This window comes from Nuphar pumila, chromosome 14, assembly GCF_984573655.1.
Source record: "Nuphar pumila chromosome 14, dmNupPumi1.hap1.1, whole genome shotgun sequence".
NCBI classification, from domain to species: Eukaryota; Viridiplantae; Streptophyta; class Magnoliopsida; order Nymphaeales; family Nymphaeaceae; genus Nuphar; species Nuphar pumila.
The window spans coordinates 20,845,821-20,861,065 of NC_143262.1; the positions used below are offsets into that span (position 1 = coordinate 20,845,821).

The 15,245-nt window shown below is 41.2% G+C and overlaps 1 pseudogene; it reads left to right on the plus strand.

Annotated features, from left to right (window-relative positions):
- The first annotated feature begins 12,554 nt into the window (after positions 1-12,554).
- LOC149816590 (phospholipase A1-Igamma3, chloroplastic pseudogene) lies at positions 12,555-14,227 on the plus strand (annotated as a pseudogene).
- Positions 14,228-15,245: the final 1,018 nt, after the last annotated feature.

The window sequence follows — 15,245 nt, forward strand, 5'->3', positions numbered from 1 at the left end:
AACCGGATGGTACCGAGGCAGGCCTGTGCCGAGACGCCGGCCACATAATGATCCAGCAGGTATTACCGTTTCCGAACCCTGGCGTGACTGCCACTTGGGTGACCGGAGTCCTCCAACCAAACCAGGGAGCCATTGAAGGGCCTCCCAACACCGGTCTGGGTGCGCAGGCCTGGCCTCAAGCCACAGACAAGGGACTGCAAGCCAGCCATGGCCTGCAGGGCCCGAGCGTGATGCTGGGCCAGGTGATCAGTGCGATAGTGTCAGCCCGGGTCGGGGTTGACCTAGCAACCCTCCCGCCGCGCGTGCAGGGTGGGTCGGTCGCAGCCCACTAGCGGGCAGGAGGGTGTGGACCCTTGTGGATCGGACCGAACCTGACCGGGTCCAGCAAGGAACCGGTACTATCAGGGCACGAACCCGGATCCCGAGGACCATCCTTTGGGTCCCAGGGAGCGGGTTCGGGCCTCAAACCCCATTACTCGACCTACCCAGTTGGGTCCGGTTCGCGGGTCACCCCGAACCAGATCCAACCTATTAATTTTGAACCCCAATTCAGATCCCCTACCGACCCAAACTTGTATTGGACCTGGACGGAGCTTCTGTTTGAATTTGAGTCAAGTCATAACTAGACCCATCTTGCTACGGATTAAGGATCGAGTTCAAACTAGGCCTTCTCACACCACAACTCGATCCATGATCCTACCTACTCCATTCTGGGTTCAACGAATAGTTTAGGACTTGACCCAATCCAGATCCAATCGGGTGACTCATCCCAATACTACACCAACCAAGCCCAATACTCGTACCAGACCCAATCCGTTAACCTGTCCCTGATCCATAACCCATTATCATACCTGACCCACTACCTCTACCCTAACCCAACCCATAACCCAAACCCATATTATCCCGTTCCTACCCACCTAGAGCCTGAGACCCGACCAACCCTTCCACCTTTAGCAGGACCTCCTGTCATATCGGTGCCACAACGCCAGCCACAGATGGTTCCCACCCACGGGCGAGCCAGACCGAGGCAGTTTCTAGCAGCCGCCATGCAAATTCAGCAGGGACCGGCACGACCTGAGCACCGACCACACATCATGGGAGTTCGTCAGCATCAACCTTCAGGCGAACAGTACCATGAAGATGGTGATGAAGCAGTGTTGGATGATGATGATTTCTGGAACGAGTATCCTGCAGGAATGGTGGAGACTCATCAATAGAGAGCACCAGAGCACCCCTCCACCTATGGGGTGAATCTAGACCTTCCGAAGTTTGCCGGGGGATTCGATGCGGAGCAGTTCTTCCGAAGTTTGCCGGGATACGCCTTAATTTTTCTTTGACTACCACACTATTGCTGAGCACCGTTGTGTCTCACTAGCATCCACTTGGTTGAGAGGCCTAGCACAAACATGGTAGGTTGAGCTGCAGAGGTCAAGGGAGCGGCAGGGACTAGAACGCATACAGACATGAGAGGAGATGCAACGATTGATGCAGTTAAAGTTCATGCCGTCAGACCACGCTGAGAGAGCCTACTAGGAGTACCTGGCCCTACGACAAGGCACCTGTACTGTGGTAAAGTACACTACTGAGTTCCATTGTCTATCCCTGCAAGTGCAGATTAAGGAGACCGCCTGCCAGCAGGTCATGAGGTATATTTTTGGTCTTTGTCCTGCTATTTTTTATGATTTCAGTTGTGTCACAGTCGAGTCATTGGATCAGGCAAGCAGTTATACCATGAATGTGGAGGAAAATTTGAAAAGGAGGCAGGAATATAGGACCTCCCGTGGTGATTAGTCCAGTCGATCCAAGTTGAGTTTTCCAACCAGAGGAGCGAGCTCCCCTAGGAAGGAAGACTCCAAGTCTACCCCAAGAGTAGACCCTAGCAAGCCTGACCAGTCCGGACCCGCATACCATACCAGATCCAAGGTCAAGCCTAGTGAGTCTACCATCCATTGTTTTAGGTGTCAGGAGTTAGGATATGTTGCATCCAAGTGCCCCACAGTGAGCAAGAATGCCCATTTCATCGAGAGAATTGTTGAGTCAGCGTCTGAGAGTGAGGGTGAGTCCTTGGTTGAAGGGGATGACGAGAGGGAAGTCGTAGAGTTCGACGACAATATCAAAAATTTATTGTCTATCCATCATGTGTTGACTGCACCCCTAGATTCGACCACTGCTAAATGGTTGCAGAATAACATTTTTAAAACCCGTTGCAACTGTGAGGGGCATGCATGTGATGTTATAATTGATATTGGGGCATGTGAGAACATGGTGTTCGAGAGTGTCGTGTCCACCCTGAACCTGAAAATGGAGAAATTGTCCCAACCATACAAGATAATATGGTTCAAAAGAGGAAACGAGGTTCCTATCACCCATCATTGTTTAGTTCGGTTCTCCATGGAAGAGCATTACCACAATGAGGTGTGGTGTGATGTAGCCCCTATGAGTGTGTGTCACATTCTTTTGGGACGTCCCTGGCAGTTTGATCACAGGACCATTCACGATAGTCGCATGAACACGTACTCATTTCTTTTTAAGGGTCATAAAATAGTTCTTCTCCCTATCAAGGAGACCGGTTTTTTCATTGTGGATAAGCCTAAACGAGTTCCCCAGCTCGGGGGCCTATCTTACCGGTCTTTCTTGAGCCATTGTCGGGAAGATGGTTATTGTTATGCCCTGGCCGTCGATGAGTACATCGTTGCCCGTTCCTGCAAACATCGCTCCCCTTGTTGAGGAGCTTCACGACATTATGCCAGACGACCTTCCTGATGGTTTACCTTCGATGAGGGTGGTGCAACATGCCATTGATCTTGTCCCGGGATCAAGTCTCCCTAATCTCTCTGCGTATCGCATGAACCCATTCGAGCATGCCGAATTGTTGAGGCAGGTTCAGGAGTTACTGCAAAAAGGTTTTATTTGTGAGAGTGTGAGCCCTTGTGCAGTACCTGTCCTGCTCACTCCTAAGAAAGATGGGTCCATGCGTATGTTTGTCAACATTAGAGCGATCAATTGCATCACTGTCAAGTACCGTTTTCTCATTCCTCGGTTGGATGATATGTTTGATATGTTGGTCGGTGCCTCTATTTTCTCCAAAATTTGATTTAAAAAGTGGGTGCCACCAAATCTGTATCCGAGAGGGGGATGAATGGAAAATAACATTCAAGACACGTGATGGATTGTATGAGTGGTTAGTCATGCCATTTGGGTTATTAAATGCCCTGAGTACTTTTATGAACATGATGACCCAAGTATTGTGTCCTTGTATAGGAAAGTTTGTTGTTGTCTATTTTGATGACATTTTGATTTATAGCTCATCTTTGTCTGATCATTTGAGTCATTTGCATCAGGTCTTAGAGATTTTGAGGGAAAAGTTGTATGTCAATACAAAAAAGTGTGAGTTTATGACATCAAGTGTTGTATTTTTGGGTTTTATTGTGTCGTCTGATGGAGTTAAGGCGTATCCCGCCAAAGTCCGTGCAATTGTAGAATGGCCTACCCCAAAGACTATAGGAGAGATCCGTAGTTTTCACGGGTTAGCCACTTTCTATCATCGTTTTGTGAGAAACTTCAGCACCCTCATGGCCCCTATCACAGAGTGCCTAAAGGGTACTAGTTTTCATTGGACATCTGTCGCGGGAAGGGTCTTCACGCTCATCAAAGAGAAAATGACTAGTGCCCCCGTCTTAGCCCTTCCTGATTTTAGCGCAGTCTTTGAGGTTGAGTGTGATGCCTCTAAAGTGGGAATTGGTGCAGTCCTGAATCAGAACTGCAGGCCCATTGCTTTCTTTAGTGAAAAGATTACTCAAGTCAGGTGTCAGTACTCCACTTATGATATTGAGTTTTATGCCATGGTACAAGCCCTTCGTTATTAGAGGCATTATCTTATTTATAGGGAGTTTGTCTTGTACACGAATCATGAGGCGTTGAAGTATTTGAATAGTCAAAAGAAGTTGAGTGCTCGTCATGCCAAGTGTGTCAGTTTCTTGCAAGAGTACACTTTCACTATTCGCCATCAATCAGGTACTCTGAACAAGGTAGCTAATGCACTTAGCAGGAAGAATAGCCTTTTGATGACTATGTCAGTGCAGCTCATTGGGTTTGAGCAGTGCAAAGAGTTGTACCCGACAAACCTTGATTTCCAGCAGGTCTGAGAAGGGTGCCTCTCCCCTGATAGCACAAGTGACCCACAATTTAGTATACACAACGGTTACCTCTTTCAAGGTAACAAGTTATGTGTGCCTGCATTCTCTCTTAGACTCCAATTGATTTTTGAGTTACATGAAGGGGGACTAGCTGGGCATGATAAGATGTTCGCACTGTTAAATGGACGATACTTTTGGCCAAAAATGTGCAAAGATGTTGTCAAGTTTGTCTAAAGTTGTCGAGTGTGTCAAGTGTCCAAGGGTCGACGTCAAAATAGTGGTTTGTATATTCCATTGCTCATCCCTGAGCGGCTTTGGGAACATGTTTCCATGGATTTTATTGTGGGTCTTTCCAAAACTTCTCGTCGTTTTGATTCCATCCTAGTTGTGGTTGACCGATTTTCCAAGATGGCTATCTTTATCCCGTGTAAGCGAACCACTGACGCCTCGTTAGTAGCCTTATACAACTTTAAGGACGTGGCCCGCTTTCATGGATTGCCCCGCACAATCACCTTAGATCGTGACACGCGCTTTATGAGCCATTTTTGGAAATCGTTATGGGCCTTATTGAAAACCAAGCTCCAGTTCAACAAAGCATACCACCCACAAACTGATATCCAAACCGAAGTCGTGAACCGCACCCTAGGGAACTTGCTAAGGAGTTTAGTTGGGGAGAATGTCAAAACATGGGACCTAGTCTTGCCGCAAGCCGAGTTCGCATATAATAGTTCCATCAACCGGTCCACGGGCAAGTCTCCTTTCCAAGTGGTTTATGGTCGATCACCCACCCATGTAGTAGATCTAGCACCTGTGTTCAGTCTCCCAGACCCAGCCTCAGCCCCAAACGCGTTTGATGTCGTTGAATACATGCATGATATACATAGACAAGTCCGAGCCAAACTTGTTGAGGGTTACAAAGCTTATAAAGCCTTCGTAGATCAGGGTCGTCGAGATGTCCAATTTCAAGTTGGTCAGTTAGTATGGGTTTACCTGCGTTCTGAGCATTTCCTAGTGGTTACCTATGGTAATTTAAGTCCTAAGAAATATGGCCCATTCAAGATCCTCCGGCGATTGGGTCTGAATGCCTACCTCCTTGAATTGCCCGAAGATTGGAACATTTCACCTATCTTCAATGTGTCTGATCTATATGCTTACTGTGGTGACAATAAGTCGTCAGAGCCGACTTCTTCCCAACCAGAGGAGAATGATGCAGAGCAGGACCGGGTCCGGTATACATCGAGTGACCCGAGCGTGTCCAAGGATCTCAACACTAATGGGATAAACGATCAGACCCAGATAATAGATCTGATCACGAGCCCGGTACCCCGATGCAAGGACATGGTGCCCTTGCGCACTTACTCAAGGCGAGCCAAGGATGGAGGCAACACCGCACATTGACAGCGCCCCGATCCATCAGCAGCCACGAGTTGCCTCGGGTCCAAGGACTGGACCCGAGGCCCAGATCCAGTCATGCCCTATTAATACCCTATTTTAGGGTTGCGTGAGGACACAGAGAAATAATTGGAGATTACCGCAGCCTTTGTTTCTATTTATTTATTTATTTTCTGTTTGCCCTTTCAGCAACTTTGCTATTTGATTCTTGCTCCTGTTGCATTGTCGTTATTTGTTTTCCCTTTTCATTAAGATTGATCCCATTGTTCAAATTGAACTCTCATTGAAATAAAAATAACCTATATCATCATTTTTGGTGGTTATTCATTGGAATTTTTCTGCACATCGCACGACGTGGAGTCGTGCTCTTTTTTCAAGCATTCAAGTGTACGTGAAGGCCGATACCTCGCTGCATCAATTTTTGAACTTGGAAGTAGTAAATTTTCTTATACGGATGGTGCTTAGACAACATCAATTGATCATTTCATTGATTGTAGTTGATTCATCATTCTTTCAACTTTGTGATTGTTAAATTTCTCTTGCCTATCACAAAAGAGAACTGGAAGATGCCCATATTGCCAAATTTCTCTTCATTGTCGCAAAAGCTCCAATTGTTTATTGTAGCAAGTTTACATCCATCTTCTCCTTAAAGGCTTCTATTTTTGTAGTTTATTGTATCATATTGTTTATCGTATCAAGTATGTTACTAGTTTTTAATATGATGTGAAGGTGCACAAAAACATTTCTGTAATGTTGATTCACACCTACCTTAAGTCATATGTTGTCATCTAAATTCAGAAACATTAAGGAATGGGATGCTGCAGTTTTTGGGGGCACATTTTTTGCTTGAATTTCCTTTTCATGATGAACTAAATTTTCTTTTGCACCATGTAGTTTTTGTACTCAAGTGCTGCCTTTATTTTAAGGTAAACAATTGGATGTTATTAAGTTGAAGGGCAATAAAAAACAATTTGAGATCTAGATTTGTAAAAGGGTCAGTTTGCTACATATGGATTCAGTTCGTGTGGTTCCTAACTCAAGACTGAGAGATCCCAATGAGAATGCAATTGGTTTTGGTAAATTGCCAGAGGAAATGAATGACATGATGATAAGGGATGACAAGGTAAATGATGCATTGTCTAGAATGAAATATTTCATACTTCGATGCTGCTTGTTGCTCTTTTCTTTCTTTGAGTTTCTAGACTAGAAACATTCATGTAAACCTAGTGATGATATGTTGATTACAATCATGATAGTGCCATGCATGAGATCAGTAATTTCATAAGTTTAGGCCTAAGAAGACTCTGTCCAGAAGCCAACCTAATACCTAGTTCTACCACCATCATCTGGCTTTTGTGCATGCAGTATACAATTCTATCTCTTTAGTTGGCTTCCTATCAAATATTATCGTAATTCATGCAACTAAATCATTGTTTTTTCCCTTTTTGTAGGCTACTCATATGTTGTCACAATCATGTACAAGTGATCTGATCCTATGAAATGTCTGCTTTGTTGTATTTCTTGGTTAAGTGAGTTTTCAAGTGTTGTAGACTCCTTAATACACATGAATATATAATTTTAAAAATCATTTGACCACAGGATTTGGTTACCCATAGTTGTTTGGAAGGAGTAAAACAACATCATATTCAAGGATGAGAATGCTCACTACCTTTCTTTCATGAGTCCAAATGGAAATATATATGGCATAACATAATTTAGTTGGGTTCTGAATCTCTTAAATTGGCTTGTCCACATTTGATGTGTGCGGAGAGGCGAATTGAATATGCAGAGTCTGTTTCCAATGACTATAGTTCCTTTCCCAATTACATGGCCAACACAGAGTCTTTGAAAGCTAAGGCACGGTCATAGAGTGCACCAAAGCAGAAGCTTGAGTCACTTGACTGATCAATTCATGTGTGCGGAGAGGCGAACATGTGTGTGTCCGTGTTTGTAACATTGACTAATCAATTCATTTTCTTTTAAGACAAAGTCCTCATGTGTTTGTGCGAGTGGACATGTGTGCTATTTATGTAAATATATTTATCTATTTATATAAATACAAATATATAAGTAAAATATATAAATAAAATAAAATTTTTATTTTTTTTTTTGCAAAAAAAAACTTAGTGATGGCTAAAACCGTCACTATTGGTAAAGTATTGTTTTTCAAAGCAAAGACCTATAGTGACGGCCCAAACCGTCACTATTTGTAAAGTGTTGTTTTTCAAAACCAAGACTTGTAGTGATGGCTGAAGTTGTTGCTATAGGTAGTCTCTTATCATGGAAGTAACTGTTACTAGAGATTTTATTTAGTGATGGTTTAACATAGCACTAAAACATTCAGTGACAAGACATCTAGTGACAACTCTTGTGGTTTTTAGTGATAGATCTTGGGGCCTTTAGTGTTGAAAAAGTCTCACTAAAAGGCTATTTTGTTGTAAGTTATGGTGGTACACGTTTGATTTTCATAGATCTAAGATTCAAATGCAAAATTTAACCTTTGAATAATGTTTAGCATGTTCTTTTAACTATTTTCATATTTTAAAGTTAAGTGAAATGTGACTTTTTATACCATTTCTAAACCACCTTGATTTTCATGAATTGTGAGCCGTTGATTTTTTATCATCTCGAAAATGAAATCTTGTGGTGTATGAAACATGATAAAACCTTCTATCACAGTAAATAACCATGCTAAACTCATCTGTATGGTTAGATCTAACATTTGTGGGCTAGATCCACACATAAATGAGTGTACCATTGTATGACATCATGGTACGTACAGAACCACCATATATTTTCCAATATATATACATATAAAGTTGGTTCCTCCTAACCATCCATATGGTGTGGACAGTGCTGTTTTTTGATGTTCAACATTATCCATTTGCTAGGAACCAACTTTTGGATTGTGCTTTTTTGATGAAAAAATGCTTTTAGAAGACTTTAAATTAAAAAAAAATCTGAGTCAGCTATTTTTTTCAGCCTTATAAAAACCTGCTCAAGTGTCGTAGTTGGATGATTCAAAGGCCTATTCCTACTAAACAAATCATGAGGATCACAACTATAAGGTCATATTCAAGGAAAAAGAATTAAAAAATTGAAAATTAGGACTGTCTACAACCTCTTACCGTTAGTTAGGAGGAACCATTCTCAATACCTATCTATGTAGTCAAAAGCGCTAGTAGGTGCCTAGTCGGTAGACTCTTAAAAATACTGATTGAGAACTAGGCGAGACTGGTCGGACTAGTCTGTACCTCAATTAAAATCTAAAAAGTATACAAAATATACATTAAAATAAAAATATGTATAATTCATTTACTAATAAGATGCTTTCATTACACAAGTACAAAAATTACACATGCTTTAACAAAATATATTAATATACATAACTAGAATATATATATATATATATATATTCAATTATTCACAACATATTAAGTATAATCAACAAATATGCTTTCTACCTTTCACAGAAGCACAATAACACATACATATATAAATAACATATTACATAATTCATAATACCAAACATGCTTACAGGATTTTATAAAAAAAATCATCAGATACAAAGTAGCACACGTATAAAAAACATAATCAATTAAAATTAATTATGCATGCTTTTAATGTTTCACAGAAAAAATCCAAAATCAAAGTAGCATACACATATATAAATATAATAAACTATGTTTTCATGATTTTACACAACAAATCAGACAAACACACGCAAGTATATATGAGATAGGTGTAACAGTGGACACTTATTTCATCAGACAATATATGAGACGGGTGTAACAGCAGACACCCATTTGGCCTGACAATAATGGATGCTGTTGTGCCATTGATCGCACATGTGATCAGCAACACAAAAAAATTGCGCAAAAATGGGCTTTTGGGGTGGTCTTTAGCACCGCTAAAGCCCTTCAATTATGTTACATTTTATAACTGAAGGGCTTTAGCAGTGGTAAAGACTGCTGCTTAAGCACGTTTTTCTGCAAAATCAGTGTGCGCCCTTGATCGCACGTGTGCATCCGATGCTACATCCATTGTTACTCCCTTGTTATATATATATATATATATATATATATATATATATATATTGTTAGGTCTCTTTAGGCCCCTTCAAAAATCATAGTTTTAAGTATTTTTTTCTCACGTCTAACACCGTAGATGTGATCTATAGTTTTTGTTTAGTGGGGATCAACTTTTGGATCATTGAAATCTGACTTGTTTACAACAGTTATCTAAAATCAATGGCTGTGAAGGTAACAGTTTTTCCTTTTCCCGGGTCAGAAAAACATGATTTTTCATCAAAAAACATGATCCAAGAGTCGATTTTCACTAAAGCTAGCATGATAAACACATCTAATGGTCCAGATCTATCATAAAACACTTAAAACTTATGGGGCAGAATGGAGAAGAACGAGAAATAGGGCCTAATATGTTCAATTATCTCTTTCTCTCTCTCTCTATTATATATATATGCCCAGGTATATTCTGGGTTTGAGTTTGGGACTGGTTTGGATATAGATTACCTATAACCATTTGGGTTGGGTCTAAATGGGATTGAATCTTTATCCACTATACCCAAGAGTGGCCCATTTCTTCAACGGGTCTATATTTTGGACCAGACCAAACCCATAGGTTTACTAAAATCGTATTGAGTCGAGTCTAATCGGTTCGAGACATCGGGTCAGGTCACCCAACACCCCGAGGTGTCAAAGATACGTAGGTCCGCATAACAAATTTCAACAAACAGAGTTGAGGGTAACATAGGTGGTCAGGCTGCATAAAAAAACGGAGTTCCTAGAGGTAGAAGGTAGGTCTTCAAAAGGGAAGTTTCCCTATGAAATGCTGTTCAAAGCAAGAGGCAAAGCGGTGTTGGTAGAAGTCACAACATACTATTTCTCTGAGGTTTCCTAGCCGTCAATCTAACATCAAATGTTTGACCATTCCGCAGAAAGATATTCGATAGCATGGAAAGTATGACCGCTAAGTTCGATAGCATGCACATTCCTCCTAACTCGGGCCAACTTGGCTAAGTCTTACATGGGTCGGTATACTTTTGAGAGGGAAATGGGATTCAAGGTCCGTAACCCAAACACAATAATTCTGAACAGACGAACCAGCCAACTTCAAATTAAGTGGGTCATTTGGCATGACTTAGCCATGGCCATTTTAGTATCAGAAAAAGCATTTTTTTTAAATTTTATTTTCTAGCATTATTTTAGCGCCAGTAAAAACTCATTCATTACGGTAAATATTTTACTGACGCAATTACTGATAGCACTTTTATTGACGCAATTACTGGCACTTTGCCTAGCACTAGTAAAGGTCTTTACTGCACTAGGCAGACTTTGATATTAGTAAGGGTCTGATTTTTTGTTGTGCCAACCAAGTCCAACACAAACCAATTGAACCCACCAAGCTTAGTACATAATATAACACCTTCTTGGCTAAGTTTAATTATGGTGATGATAGGTCAATATTTGAATTTTGCTCATGTTTTTTCAAACCGACTTGGCCAGGTCAAATGAAAATGATCAAAATGGATAAAGAGACTTGGTCTAAACTACTTGGCCTGCAGCTTGGCCAGGTCTCTTGGGATTGTGGAATTAGTCGATTCAACATTAATGACCATTACGACAAACAGTTTCAAATATATGTGGACACGTTTGGAAGTAGGAAAGATGTAGGAAAAGTAAAAAAGGTGAAGGAAAGTTTCCTACCAAAAGAAAATGGTGAGGTCCACTCGCCACCACCCATCTCACGTACCACCACCACCACTCAAAATCAGTGACGGATCTAAGATTTTGCTTAAAAAAAGGGGGCAAAATTTTTTATAATAAAATAAAATATAAAAGGGGTTAATATAAATTTTTATATTTCACTTAAAAGGGGGCAAAAACATTTTATAATAAAATAAAATATAAAACTAAAATATAAAGTGGGGCAATATACATTTTTATATTTTGCTCAAAGGAGAGAAATTTTTTTATAATAAAATAAAATATAAAACTAAAATATAAAAAATTTATAAATTTTTATAATAAAAAAAAAATCAAAACTTTAAGATGGGCTCGAGCTCCTCCTCTTTGCCCATATCTGACCCTGACCACCATCCCACCATCACCACAATGCGTTTGGTATATATGCCATTACCAAGCTCCAACGAGGGTTCATATTTACTGCACCGTCACTGACCACCCACCTCCAGCTAATCCTTTTGTCATCTACCGAGCGGTGCACCTACTATCTTTCTCTACGTTTTTCTCCCTCTCATAAAACCTCATGTTTACATTCTCTCTCTACCGTCAGAAAATTTCTCATGCATATCTATTTTAGAAAAATTATCATATCAAAACATGCATTTTCTCTTTCTATGAGGAATTTTCTCACTTCCAAACGTGCCCTATACACAAGAGTTTGAACCCCAAAGCCTTGTCGTGAACTCAATGGAAACACACCCAAGTCATCCGTCATCCTGGACCCTAATTGCCAACATGGTATACTTTTTCTGTTTTAATACATAACAATACATTGTTTTGAAATATTATTAAAAATATTATATACGATTAAAAATAATATAATAAAATGCCAATCAAACTCCTCTCTCTCTCTCTCTCTCCACCGTATAAATATTCCACATTCGTCTTCTATACGCAATCAATCACCATCAAAATGCACTTTCGTACAAAGTAACAGTAAAGCACAACTTGTATGACTAATATCCCACTTTTCAACTTTCTCACTTTTATGTTTTGACGACGTTCTCACGTCTATAAATTAAGCCTCTTGTGCTTCACCAATTAGCAGCAGCAGCAGCAGAAAAAAAAAAAAGCAAGGAAAACAGCCATTGTTCTTAACCAACACTTGTCTCAAGGTCTCTTTTTTTCACTCTTTCATTCCTTAACCAGCATTCCTCATCAATAACCATATTCTTTTCTAGGCCTTTAGACCAACGAGCGAACTGAGGAGCCACATCTAGCCACTAACCCAAGGGAAAGCTAGTAACAGTATCGACATTCATTCATTCATTCATGACGTCCTTTTCATCACTTGGCTCCCTCACGAGCACTGCTATCACCTTTATCCCATCATTACCTCCGCATTCTCTATCTCAAGTTCACCCTTCACCAACCACATCCATCTCCTTCCCTTCCTCTACCACAACTTCTACTGTCAGCCTGGTGCGACCTGCTATCACCCGAGCTGTCTCCAGAATGACTCCATACAGTCAAAGTATGGAAAAACCCGTGACGACAAGAGCAACAAAGATGAACATAGCGAAGGTATGGAGAGAAATCCATGGTTCTAAAGATTGGAAAGGATTGTTGGACCCTATAGATCCATTGTTGCGCTCGGAAATAATTAGCTACGGCGAATTTGCTCAAGCTTGCTATGATGCCTTCGATTGGGATACGTACTCCAAGTATTGTGGAGCTTGCCGCTATGATGCAGCCTCCTTCTTTGAGAAACTTGGTATGTCGGATCGTGGATACCGAGTCAATCGGTATCTCTATGCTACAAGCAACCAAACTATAGGAAAGTTCTTCCGGCGATCCAAGCTAAGCAGGGCATGGACCACTAAGGCTAATTGGATCGGCTATGTTGCAGTATGCGATGACCCGGAAGAGATCAAACGGCTAGGAAGGCGTGACATTGTGATCGCATGGCGAGGAACAGCCACACGCATGGAATGGATCGAGGATCTCATGGATATCCTCCGACCTGCCAAATTTGGTAATGCAGATGACTCCATCCAGGTAGAATCAGGGTTCTTGGACCTCTATACTGAGAAGGAAGAGGAGGGTTACTGCAAATACTCAGCCAGGGAGCAGATACTATCAGAGGTCAAGAGATTGGTAGATTTCTATAAAGATGAAGAGTTGAGCATCACAATAACAGGGCACAGCCTGGGTGCAGCCTTAGCTCTTCTCAGTGCGTATGACATAGCTGAGATGGGACTCAATGTTAGACCTGATGGGACCAAGATGCCTACAACTGTGTTCTCCTTTTCTGGGCCAAGAGTGGGCAACACTAGGTTCAAGGAGAGGTGCATGGACCTAGGGTTGAAGGTACTTAGGGTGCTCAATGTTTATGACAAGGTACCAAAGGTACCGGGCCTAGTCATAAATGAGAAATTTGGATTAGAGAAGTTTGTGGATGGCTACCTGCACTTCCCATGGAGTTATGCTCATGTTGGTGTTGAGCTTGCTCTAGACCATTCAGTGTCAACATATCTAAAGGAATCAAAGGACATAGCCAACTTCCACAATTTGGAGATGCTTCTTCACCTTGTTGATGGCTATCATGGGAAGGGTCAAGGCTTTGCATCATCAAGTGGAAGGGACGTGGCTCTTGTTAACAAGAGCTCTGATTTCTTGAAGGAGGAGCTTGAGTTGCCACCCTATTGGAGGCAAGATGAGAACAAAGGATTGGTCAGGAACTACGACGGTCGGTGGATCTTGCCGCCACGTCCAGCAATCGATGAGAACCCTTCCGATACCGATGTTCACCTGCAAAAGGCACTAAATAAGGCTTAATGGTCTAATGAAAGATCTAATTATCTATACCACGTTAGAGCACCTTTCCATTATTCCTTCTTTTATAAGTAAAAATACATTCTAAACATGCTTGTATATAAGATCTATAAATATCAATAAGGGCGGCCATGGCTCCTTTTGTTTATGCAAACACAACCATCTCAAATGTGGTCACTATAAAAAATTGATGTATCCCATTGAACTTATGAAGCACAAAAATGTTATGCGCTTGGTAATTTAGCGGTTGATAGCTCTCTCTCTCTCTCTCTCTCTCTCTCTCTCTCTCTCTCTCTCTCTCTCTCTCTCTCTCTCTCTCTCTCTCTCTTTCTCTCTGATGTATGGATAGGCCTTCGGTGCGGGTGTGTGTACCATAATTTTGGCATCAATTTGTGATATCTCGCTTCTCATGCGTTGTTAAGCTAATCTGACCATGCAGGTTTATTTATCATGGCTAATTTACGTGAGAACATGCCTCGAATGTATAAATTCAAATATCAAAACATATTGCATATAAAAATAGAAATCAATGGCTCAGATTGCGCCAAAATGTGACTTAAAAAAAGAGGTCTTTTCACGTTCAAATTGTTGCCAAATCCATCCGCATATTCAGATTTACATTGAAAATGCATGAGAAGCTGAGGCTGAACTTATTGACACAGTATGCGTATCCAAAGAGTTTAGACCCTAAACTGGACCTAATATCCTGTACAGGGCCTTTAGCGAGACCAGTTGAGCTTGTCAGGGTTATCATGCATACAGTTATATCATGCGTCAAGGTTGAGCTTATCATAGCATCTTTATCATGCATCATACATCAAGGAGAGGACTTTTTCCCCCTAATCATAGAAATGTAAAAGTGGAAGACCATGGGAGATTGCAAATGGCTCTTATCAACCAAGTGATATCTAACGGATTTACTGCATGGATCAGGTCAGTCCTAATAAAAAATAAAAGAAAGCACACTTTAAAATAAGTCAGACCCAGGCAGAACCAATTATCTTTGTCAAAAGACAAAGAGAGAGGGGGGGAGAGCTTGTGTTGGAAAGAAATGGTGTTGTTCATGGTATATATCGGTGCAAGTTCTCCACTTAAGAGAAAGCAAGTGCATAGTGGATGGTGGTCACCCAACAAGGCCAAACTAGAAGGAGAAGTAGCCACCCAACAAAACTAACAG